Source organism: Caretta caretta, chromosome 1 (assembly GCF_965140235.1).
Source record: "Caretta caretta isolate rCarCar2 chromosome 1, rCarCar1.hap1, whole genome shotgun sequence".
Taxonomy (NCBI): Eukaryota; Metazoa; Chordata; order Testudines; family Cheloniidae; genus Caretta; species Caretta caretta.
Genome location: NC_134206.1, coordinates 120,550,719 through 120,562,824, shown reverse-complemented (window position 1 = coordinate 120,562,824; position 12,106 = coordinate 120,550,719). Strand labels below are relative to the sequence as shown.

At 41.1% G+C, this 12,106-nt stretch overlaps 1 protein-coding gene across 19 annotated transcripts in view; it reads right to left on the bottom strand.

Annotated features, from left to right (window-relative positions):
- INPP4A (inositol polyphosphate-4-phosphatase type I A) overlaps positions 1-12,106 on the bottom strand; it is a 213,370-nt gene that overhangs the window by 133,939 nt on the left and 67,325 nt on the right. The window lies entirely within an intron of this gene.

The following is a 12,106-nucleotide window of genomic DNA, read 5'->3' as shown; positions in this document are numbered from 1 at the left end:
CATATTACACCAGACCTAGGACTTTTTGCAGACATTCTACCTTTGGCTTTCCGCACGAAGAAAAAGATGGTGACACATAGAAGGTTCTTCATGCCCTGATGTGTCTTACTGCTTAAATTAAAAGCCTATGGAAATTGGCTTGCAATCCACTTAAAATACAGTTATAAGTCCAGTGCTTGCTGCCAAATTTTGAAAGACTTTTAAGTCCCTCCCTGCAGGAAATGTGATGCACGTTTCTCAGCTCCCCTGTTGACAGGACTGCAGACTCTCCAAGTCCCTTGCCGCAGGTCTGGGAGAGAAATAAACTTCTCAGCTGTTAAGATAAACATTGAGGCTACTGTACAAATGGACAAAAGCACCATTCTGAGCTCCAACTGCTGTCAAATCTTGCTTATGCCATTACCCTTATTGCAGCACATACGGCATGTGACACCACCCACTGCAGAGGAGACTCCAGAAAGACAGGAACAAAGGGGTACATTTACTATTGTGAGGATGAGTATTTGTACTGAAAATTCCCCACTTCTTCCCCATGGCTGCTCACTCCCTCCATGTCCCACAGACCAGGGACAACAAAAGCCACTCTCTTCTGGAAGGAGCAGGCAAGTAAGCATTTTCCCTTGTAATGAAATGTGTAAATACCACTGAAGTGTGTCTGAAACAACCCATGATACTGTGCGGGTTTTGTTCCCTTACAATGGGCTAGTTTATTCCAGCCCTTACTGAGCTGGGCAGTAAGTCTCCGCTTCGTGGCTTATTCATGTTCTTACTCCAGTCATAGGGTGGGAGAACAGGCACTATCCACCTGACATTCTGGCCTGTGAGCAAGGAGGGAATGGAGGGAGAAGAACCATCTACCCCACCCCCTTTATCATAGACTCATAGATACTTAGGTCAGAAGGTCATTTTATGATCATCTAGTCTGACCTCCTGCACAACGCAGGCCACAGAATTTCACCCACCACTCCTGCAAAAAACCTCACACCTATATCTGTGCTACTGAAGTCCTCAAATCGTAGTTTAAAGACTTCAAGGAGCAGAGAATCCTCCAGCAAGTGACCCGTGCCCCATGCTACAGAGGAAGGCGAAAAACCTCCAGGGCCTCTTCCAATCTGCCCTAGAGGAAAATTCCTTCCCGACCCCAAATATGGCGATCAGCTAAACCCTGAGCATATGGGCAAGATTCATCAGCCAGATACTACAGAAAATTCTTTCCTGGGTAACTCAGATCACACCCCATCTGATATCCCATCGCAGGCCAGAACAGCTGATGTGCTTCATGAAAAGGGGTGAAAGTTGCTCTCTCCTCTCCCTGAGTAATGGGGATGCCAAGGAGGAATTGTGACTGTATGAATCACTATTCTTTCCCTGGATGGCTCCTGGGGCAGTGCAGCTACACACTGCCCCTTACTCAAGGCAGATTGTAAAGTTACAATCTAGCTCAAAAGGAGTTTCCTGCTAACACATGTTAAGCACTTGTATTTTCCTTAGGCAGCCTACAAATTTGGACAATGCTTTTCTTTCCTAGGTCAAGCTGTCCTAACTCCGGCTGTGATCTGCAGTTGAAGTGCGGTAGGCTATACTGTATATTGCTATTGTGTTCTGCCTGCCCCCATTCTATTTATTGTTTCAGAATCTTAGCCCATTTTCAAAATAGGCAGTAAAAGTTACAGGGGGGTTAATTATTTTCCAGGGCATTTCTAATTTTACTGAATGATCATCTTGTTACAAAGAGGAAGGTGATAAACTGTTCTCCTTAACCACTGAGGACAAGACAAGAAGCAATGGGCTTAAATTGCAGCAAGGAAGATTTAAGTTAGACATTAGGAAAAATTTCCAAACACTAAGGGTAGTTAAGCACTGAAACAAATTACCTAGGGAGGTTGTGGAATCTCCATCATTAGAGATTTTTAACAGCAGGATAAACAAAAACCTGTCTTGGATGTTCTAGCTATTAAGTTCTGCCCCAGTGCATGGTCTAGGACTAGATGACCTATCAAGGTCCCTTCCAGTCCTATATTTCTATGATCTGTAACGTGCCTAGGCACATCCCCACAAATATTAACACTCAGTATTCATGTGGCTCCTGTAGTGACTGTTCTTGAAAATACTAATTTATACTAGACAATATCACAATTTCATCAAAACATGCATGTAGAAAAAAGCAGAGAAAACATTTTCTTGGTCCAACTCCCACAGAATGATTTCATTCTCACTTGCATTAAATACAATACTTGTACTTCAGCTGCACTAAAATCCATTTCAGCTCCCCTTTTGTGTATTTTGGGATGAGAGAAAACACATGACCATGGTAGCTCCTCCCGGTAAATACTTGTGTAACCCATGTGCCTACTAGGGAGATATCTCTTTAAGAGACCCACTGGGGGAGGTAGGAGTAAGTTGTGTCGGGGTCATTGCTGCGAGGCAGATTAAGCACTCCACATCCAGACGCTTCTAGAATTGGGTGTGGTAGTTTTGCTCCAATAGGTTCCCTGTTGCTGGGGTCAGACTCCATGAGGGCAAGCAGTCACGGCAACTACTTTGCAGAAGGCCATGTGCCCTGTGTGAGTTGGGAGAAGCTGAGCCCAGGAGCAGAAAACAGGCTGTTGTCCCTAACTCAGAAGCATTTTGCAACAGTGATATTGTTAACCCTCTAACAGGGAAGCATGGGCAATGCTAATTATAGCCAGGGGAAACTGGGAGAGGAAGGTAACTATTTTAATTGTATGCTTTGAATGTTGTTTTGATTTTAGCCAAACTGTTCTAGTTAAATTGTCTCAACTAATCTGAGTCACCAACTTTAAAAGTAGTAATGGGGAAAGAGTCATTTTTATTTTGCTATTCCCAGTTTTGTGTTTTCTTGTAACAGTGTAAATCTATACACTTAACTGAATGGTTGGTTAATCAATTAGCTGACTGGCTAGTGTGATTTCAGCAGAGGAAGAGTCTGCTTGGATTCCAACTGAAGATACCTACAAGCAAGTAGAGGGAAGATATTATTTTAGACCAGGGGTCAGCAACCTTTCAGAAGTGGTGTGCCGAGTCTTCATTTAGTCACTCTAATTTAAGGTTTCACGTGCCAGTAATACATTTTAACATTTTTAGAAGGTCTCTTTCTATAAATCTATAATATATAACTAAACTAATGTTGTATGTAAAGTAAATAAGGTTTTTAAAATGTTTAAGAAGCTTCATTTAAAATTAAATTAAAATGCAGAGCCCCCCCCCCGACCAAGGCAGTGTGAGTGCCACTGAAAATCAACTTGCATGCCGCAGGTTGCCTACCCCCATTTTAGACTTAGCAGACTATAGATTTGGTGATCAAAGACTAACTGAGACTTATTTCAGAGTAGCCGCCGTGTTAGTCTGTATTCGCCGTGTTAGTCTGTATTCGCCCAAAAAAAAAAAAAAAGGAGTACTAGTGGCACCTTAGTGACTCTTATCCTTGGTTAGTCTCAAAGGCACCACTAGTACTCCTTTTCTTTTAACTGAGATTTAGGTGAACAAAACCTAAGCTTCTGGGAACTTTCAGTTTCTTCTCACTGTGTTTCTTTGGGGACTGAACTGTTCAGATTTTAATGTGTTTTCTTTAATTATGTTATATATAACAGTGATGGCAATGTCTGGGGATTATAAAATAGCCAGGTCATGCTGTAAAACGTAGATTATTTGTTTCTTTATCATAAGATTTTATAAAGTTATTTAATTAAATTCATTTCTTTAGTTTCTTTTGGGACTTGAATGTGGGGAGGTTGACCCTGTGCAATCCTTGCTGAAAATCCTTAGAGACTGAACTCTAGGTCTCCAGCTACTTTCTATGGGAGTTGGGGGTTTTTTTAAGGCACTGGAGACTGGAAATGAAGTGAACTCTAGTTGCACACCTCCACAATTCAATCATATGCCAAGTGTACAGTCATGGCCTGTAAATTAATAATCATGGGAAATAAGATTACAAAATAAGGCCCCAATCTTGCAAGCTGCTCTGTCTGAGCAGATCCTGCACTTGTGTTCTCTTTTAAATGTTAAAGGAAGGCTCTGTTTTGTTATCACAGCTGTATATTATGGTCCAGCCCAATGACTCAGTAATACAGAGTGACATCATGAGACAGACTGGAGAAGGAAGGGAGTGACTGAGGAGAACACAGAGAGTGAGAAAATTCTGAATGAGGACAGGTCACATCTGCCTGACTTACAGGAGGGAGGGTGAAGCACATTCTGAATTAGTGGACACCAACATACACAAAAATAGATGTGTTTTATAAACAGGGCTCTCACTTTCTTTAATTCTCTTTCAAATGTGAAATTCAGTGCTGGTGTAAGGAATCTGTCAAAACTTGGCTGCAATGTTCTATGACATCTCATCCATATACTTCTCCCTACCGCCCCTTATTCTGTCAGTTTTAGAGATCCTGGTTAACAAGCACTAATCCAGATCAAGCCAAAGTGTGCATTACCTCCCCAGGAAGCCTCTGAGAGAAAAAGAGGTTTCTATCTTCTGAATTTTTTATTTTAGTGTATTTATTTTACAGTTAAAATTCCCTCTTTCTGCTGCGTTGTTTATCAAAATTTGTCACAAAGCATCGTACTTCTGCCACAAAGAGAGTCTACAGTCTTTTGACAAAGAGCATACAGGGAGTGAAAGTAAAAGTGACCAACTCTACCATCCTGTTCAATCTCATTATATGGAGAAGCATGAGAAGCAACTACAGAATAAATCTCTTTTTTCTCCAATGGACACAACTGATCTTAAAATTTGAGCATAAAACACAGCCTACACACAACATCTGGCTATAAACCATCTTTCATTTAAAGTTTTAGTTTTTTCCAAGGCATTAAAAGAATGGTGTCTAATGTAGACTAAGTAGCTATGGGATACAAGGGAAGTAATATACATTAAGTAGCCATGGGATAAGAGGGAAGGTCCTCTCATGGGTCAGTAACAGGTTAAAAGGATAGGAAACCAATGGTAGAAATAAACAGTCAGTTTTCACAATGGAGAGAGGTGAACAGCGGGGTCTTCCAAGGATCTGTACTGGGACCGGTGATATTCATTAATGATGTGGAAAAAGGGATGAATTGCGAAGTGGCAAAGTTTTCAGACAAAATTTCAAAATTATTCAAGACAGTTAAGTCCAAAGCAGGCTATGTGGAGTTTCAGGATCTCACCAAACTGGTTGACTGGGCAACAAAATGGCAGATGAAATTAAACACTGATAAATGCAAAGTAATGCACATTGTACAGATATAGTTGGGATTATTTTTTCCAATGATGGGTTCTAAATTAGCTATTACCACCCAAGAAAGAGATCTGGAGTCTCCATGGATAGTTCTCTGAAAACACCCACTCAGTGCACAGCAGCAGTGACAGATACAGGTAAAAGACAGACAAGGTAAAGGGTGTAAATGTATTAAACAGTAATCGGGTTAAACAAAACATTGGAAAAACAGGAAAAAATAATTCACACCGTTTCTCATTTGAGAAAATGGTGCACTCTGATAGATATAGCCGTGGTACCTCAAGTGGAAGCACTATCAGTGCCCACAATACAAATAGCATTTAACTGGCTCAACACTCGGGTGGTAAGTCTCCAGAGTAAGACCCCTAAGTGCTTCAAGAAATGACGTTGGTGATTTAATAGGTGGCTTACTTACATCAGAGTCACTACAGTACCCAATACCCAGGGACTCTAATTTTATGCACCCCCTATTAAAGTTCACTTCCCTGAAGCTTCAATTGGACACAAAATTCTTCACTCAAATTGAAAAGGAGTACTTGTGGCACCTTAGAGACTAACCAATTTATTTGAGCATGAGCTTTCATGAGCCTCAGCTTATGCTCAAATAAATTGGTTAGTCTCTAAGGTGCCACAAGTACTCCTTTTCTTTTTGCGAATACAGACTAACACGGCTGTTACTCTGAAACCGTTCACTCAAATTGTAGCATTACATGTGCTTTTAAGCAGCCACTACGTTTCACAGTTTCCATTAGTGTTGGGGAAAGCTATATAGATATATTGTACATAAATAGTTTGCACAATCAATCAACAAAATCTGTTAAACACTTTGGGATTTTGGGGGAAAAGATGAGCTCTATAAACAGAAGTTGTTCTAAATCTGTTGATCTCCCACCAAGTTTTTCAAGAATGCTCTACTCACATGAAAAATGTTAAGGCAAATCATTTCTGTACCCCAGTTAGTCCTGAAACATCACTTAATTTGTTTCTCCATAATGACACCTCACTCAGGGAAGCAGAGGAAATACTCTTAAGGCAACAGATGTTACTCATGCTATATTACAAATTCTAATATTGGCCACTTTCCATACATACCATTGTCCATTTACTATTTAAACTGATAGCACAATTTCCTTCAACTCAGTGTTTATAGAGTAAACCTCCTGTTCGGCCCCACCATCTTTTATTTTATAAACAAGCTTTGCCATCTAAACTGTAGACTCCATAGAAATGCAGTTGAGGATACATAAGACGTTGAACTCCATCTGCTTTCACCATTTGTTTTTTGAAAGCATTGCCTTTCTGAGAGTCTAGATTACACGTCACCTTGGCTGCATCTGCACTGGGGAAACAGTAAGCATTTCTCTGTATACATTTTTCTCTGTACAACACCACCACAACAGTAAAAACATCTGTGCCTTCCAGAGGACCACTTCCATCAATGAAGCTGCACCAGCACAGGAAAACAACTACAGACCTTTGTAGTGTAGATACCACTATGGGAGCCATACTCCTATTATGCACACTTCTCAGGATTGAGCATTTATTGCCTCAACTTTATAAGTTATATACACAACAGATTTTATAAGACTCGCTTTAAAATAGAAAAATCTAATTAATACTAATACGAATAATAGAACACTAAAAAAGCGAAATTCCTTATTATCACCAATACACACACACACGCACACTCACTTCCAGGCTTTGAATCATTTAAGAAGACTCCTCATTGAACATACACAGCTCAATATAATTCTTTTGACCAAACCTTTAGGAAATAGAAAAATCAGTACAAAACGATTGTGCTATTATTATTCTATATCTTTTCCAAGGAATAACATTGCTATTAGTGAATAATATGACTTTTGGGATTAAAGTCAGATCCCTAAGAGCCTGAAACATTATAGAAGAAGTATTTTGGAGCATGTTATAATTTAAGAAACTCAGGATTAAAATACATTTGTTACCTGTCACATAGGAATTTATTCTAGTTGCAGACTATTTAATGCCATCTAAAACCCAGGTGTTGAAAGGTAATTCCTCTAACCAGGGGTATTTTCTAAGCTGAGTCATTGCCCAATTCATGGAAGTTTATATGTTCCTTAATTCACTTTTACCTGTAACATTTCTACAATCAACCCTGTGGCATTGCTAAATACTACCCAGAAAATAATCAGAATTAAGTGCCTTTTTTTTCTTAAATTAAAACACACAAGGTCACTCCCCAATCACGTGTGACTTTGTACTTTACCACTTTACTGCCATCCTTTGAAGCCTGAACAACATATGCAAGATGAAATGCAAAACCAAAATGAAAACTGAGCTAATCCCAGACTTCTGCATTCTACCTGACTGCAGGGGATATTCAGCACAGAAATAACATGGCATGAACTGAAGCCCCAATCTCGTTTACACAGAGCACACTGAGCCAGATTCATCCCTGGTGCTGGCTCTGAGTGTTGGATCATATTAAAGAAGTTCTGTATTAAAATCACAAATGAGTTTGATTCCCCAGAGTTTAAATTCCAGGGTATTACTAATTAAGAGGTCTCTTGGTTTTTGGTACTGTTTCTCTCCCTCTATGTGTGAAACTTGCAAGCTGCTAATTGTGTTAGTACATTCTAAGACAGAGTCTGTTCTCAAAGCAATTCACAGAGAGAGAGACTCAAAGCAATACTCTAACAACAGAAACAACACCCAGAGACTCCCCACCCTTTTGTTGTATTAACAATTGTGATTAAAATAGAGATAGAGGATGTATGTGGATGGATGTCTGGTGTGGATAATAACTGAATGATCAGGGAGGTGCCAGCCTAAGAATCCAGTGTCCATCGGCTGAAGAAGGCGTCAAGTGGAAATAACCAGAGGACCCCCTGGAGGGCAGACTGGAATCCACCCAACAGCCTCAAGAATGGGAGAACCAAAGAACAAGATAACATCTTGGAGCCGTCAGGAATGTGCTATCTGCTGATTGATTCAGCAACAGCATGATGAAGCAATTCCCATAGACTGGCATAGGAAGAAATTCCTATAAAAATAGACTCTAAAAAGTGAGAACTTTGGGGTCTGATTCTGCAAACCAACTTCCAGGAGCATCAGATGAGCATCTGACAAGGCCCTGCTCCCTCCTCATGTCCAGGCCACCTGGCCAGTGGCTTGGCATGAGCAACTCTAAGGCTGGTAACTATGATAACAACCTTGCAGAACCTGTGTGTGTGTGTTTGTATGAATGAATGTGTGAATAAATATGAGATTGAATGGAATGTTATAACTAGAACTAACTGCTTACTATGATTCTTTCTGTATTCACAATAAATGTGGTATTTTGCCTTTTCCCCTTTAATAAGATCCTGCTGGTTTTTATTTTATTGGTACAACATGAGGTGGCTATTAAAAGCTAGATTAGCAGCAGCTCAGTCCTTGAGGGTTGACCAAGCTTGTACCCCCTGCTCCCAGGGCACTGGTCAGTCAGGGAATACTACCCAGAAAATAAGGGACCTTGTTCCGTTAAGGAATAGGCACAGATTTGTTCTGACAATGCTTTCTCCCATCCTTAGCATGCCCCCTGTAACACCTCTTACACAGGGGACTCGTGGAGAGGGAGCACACAGAGGGCAGCACTAGTTCAGTACCTGGCAGAGAGGCCTGCTATGCTGCTGATATTCACTGTGGGGAGGGAGGGGACGGGAAGGGGGGGTTTGCACATGTTTTATGACCTCTTTCCGCTATGTCAGCGCAAAGGAGCCTTAGGGCAGTGATGACTTGGGTCCTTCCAGAATACATTGGGGAGCAAAGAGAGACCAAGCTTTACTAGCCCTTTCCCCCCCGTCTTTTAAAACCCAGGGAACAGTTCTAATCCAAACAGGCGACTTATCTGGAGACCAGGAAAAACTATAGAAACAAAGCAAATACTTCTGCCTCTCCATGAAATACGTGTCTGTAAAACAGTTAATTTAGCTTTCTATAGCTTGACACCATGACTAATTAGTCAATTAGAAAGAAAATTAGATTTTTAAAAAATGAAATGGTTCAGAATTACAAACACCAGGTTGGGCTGCTCAAGTTCAGAAATTTCATTTCCATTACACACACCCAATTTCCAATTGTTTACCTCTAACTAAACCAAACCAAACCCACACACCAAAAAAAAAAAAAAAAAAAAAAGTGTGTCTAAATCTACTAAACCAATTCCCTCTTTTGTTCACCCCACAACAATTTTCAGTTTAAAACAAAAATAGCATGGCTGTTTTGAGCCACAGGACTAGTAAGACGGACATGATTATTTAGTTTTATTTAGTGGACTGCAGAGACATTCATTTAAAAGAGTCAAGTATCACAGAAAATTTGTTTCTAAAATGCATCAATCACTACCTTTCTCCCCCCCCCCCCCCATTTTGAAAAAAAGAAATAGTAATTTCATTTCAGTAACAGGACTAATGTTCCTCAAGGGTCTTAACCAGTCTCTTTAGAAAACCTGGGCATGATTATGGGCTGTGGGAAAGTACCTGTGGGAGAGGGTGATGGGGATACACGGCAGGTGTGTCTCACAATGTCAGGTGTCAAAGAATTCAGGAATTTAAGTTTGGTGTGAGATGCTTCTATTTTCTCCTTGCTCCCCTCCTAGTTTTTCAGTTTACTCTCAAAGACAACACCCATGTTTTCTGTGCAAAGTATTTCTCAAGCTCCCTCTCCCCCCGCCGCGTGGTGGGAGGGAGAAGCACAGTGAATAAGTAGAGAGAGAGAAAAGGAGTACTTGTGGCACCTTAGAGACTAACCAATTTATTTGAGCATGAGCTTTCGTGAGCTACAGCTCACTTCATCGGATGCATACCGTGGAAACTACAGCAGACTTTATATACACACACACAGAGAATATGAAACAATACCTCCTCCCACCCCACTGTCCTGCTGGTAATAGCTTATCTAAAGTGATCATCAGGTTGGGCCATTTCCAGCACAAATCCAGGTTTTCTCACCCTCCACCCACCCACACAAATTCACTCTCCTGCTGGTGATAGCCCATCCAAAGTGATAACTCTTTACACAATGTGCATGATAATCAAGTTGGGCCATTTCCTGCACAAATCCAGGTTCTCTCACCCCCTCACCCCCCTCCCAAAAACCACACACACAAACTCACGAGTCATTGGGCAAGCAAGCAAGCATGAAAATGACCCTGTAGCATGGTGATTAGAACACTCAATAGACCCCCTGCTCCAATTACTTTTTAAATTACTTATCTGTAGTGCAATAGCTGCAACAGGAGATATTGAGGAAGCCCTACCCGAGAATATCCTATAGTTCAGTGATTAAGACACTCACGTAAGAGGTGGCAGATTCCTACTCAAATCCTTTCTCCCCTTCAGGCGGGGGGAGGGGGGGACATGACGGACGAACGACTTGAAGTGGGGATCCCCTGACATCCTAAGTGAGTATCCCAACCCCTTCGCTAAAAGTTATAAGGGAGGTGGTCCTTCTCCTCCTCCTCCTCCCCCCACACACAAACCCAGCCAGTTTGTGTAAGCTCTCCCAATGCAGCAGGTGAGTTACCAGACTGAGCCCCACAGGTGAGTTACAAGGTTTGTGAATTGTTGTGGGGCTTAGACATTTGAACGCCTGGTGTAGGGCTTGCAGGGTGCAGGCGCAGAGGCAGAAACAGACATCTAGGGAACTTTTACTACAAAAATGTAGGCACCAAGTGAGTTTAGGTGCCTAAAGGGTTCAGCAGCAAATGAGCACGGGGGCAGTGAATCCCAGTGGTATCTGATTCTGGGATTTAGGCACATAAAGTGGTAGTTTAGTGCCTAAATCCTTTTGTGAATCAAGCCCAAATTGCCCAGGTACCCTGCAAGGTGGGGGATTTTTTATTTATTTATTTTTAAGTTTTGCTCTTTTTAAATTGATGTCCTTTTCCATGTAGGGGTATTAATCCAAACCCCGAGTTGAGAGAGAGAGAGAGAGAGACAGACAGACAGACACACACGATAACCAGCAGCCCTGGAGTTAACATACCACTCTGTTGCACTGCAGTGGTTGCTCTTCTGAGGTCACAGAAAGCAAGTGTGGGTTGTGAACAAAAGCAGGGGGAACAGAGGCTGCATTCAGGACAGCTATTGTCATTTATACTAAATATGTTAATTTAATTTGTTTTGAAAATGTTAACCACTAATAGTTTAACTGTGTGTCTCAACTGCAGTATTGCAAAGACTGAACAACTCCCACTGAAGTCCTTAAAAGGATACTATTTTTTTTTCTTACTCTGTTTACAGATTGGAATTAGACAGAAGACACATTCTACATGCTCATCATACACATATTCAAAACTGGTTTCAGAGTAACAGCCGTGTTAGTCTGTATTTGCAAAAAGAAAAGGAGTACTTGTGGCACCGTAGAGACTAACCAATTTATTTGAGCATGAGCTTTCGTGAGCTACAGCTCACTTCATCGGATGCATGCCGTGGAAACTGCAGCAGACTTTATTTATACACAGAGAATATGAAAAAATACCTCCTCCCACCCCACTGTCCTGCTGGTAATAGCTTATCTAAAGTGATCATCAGGTGGGCCATTTCATCGGATATCCGATGAAGTGAGCTGTAGCTCATGAATCCGATGAAGTGAGCTGTAGCTCATGAAAGCTCATGCTCAAATAAATTGGTTAGTCTCTAAGGTGCCACAAGTACTCCTTTTCTTTTTCCTTATTTCAGTCAGTTCAGATACCCTTCCCTTGGTGTAGTAGATACTATTAAGGTTCCATCACAAGAGAATCCAGGAAACAACCATAATTTGCCTCCATAATATTATATAGCTAGCGAGATGTAGACATAGGTTTTACATACCTAAACAAAAGGACTTTCCTAAATCATGAAATT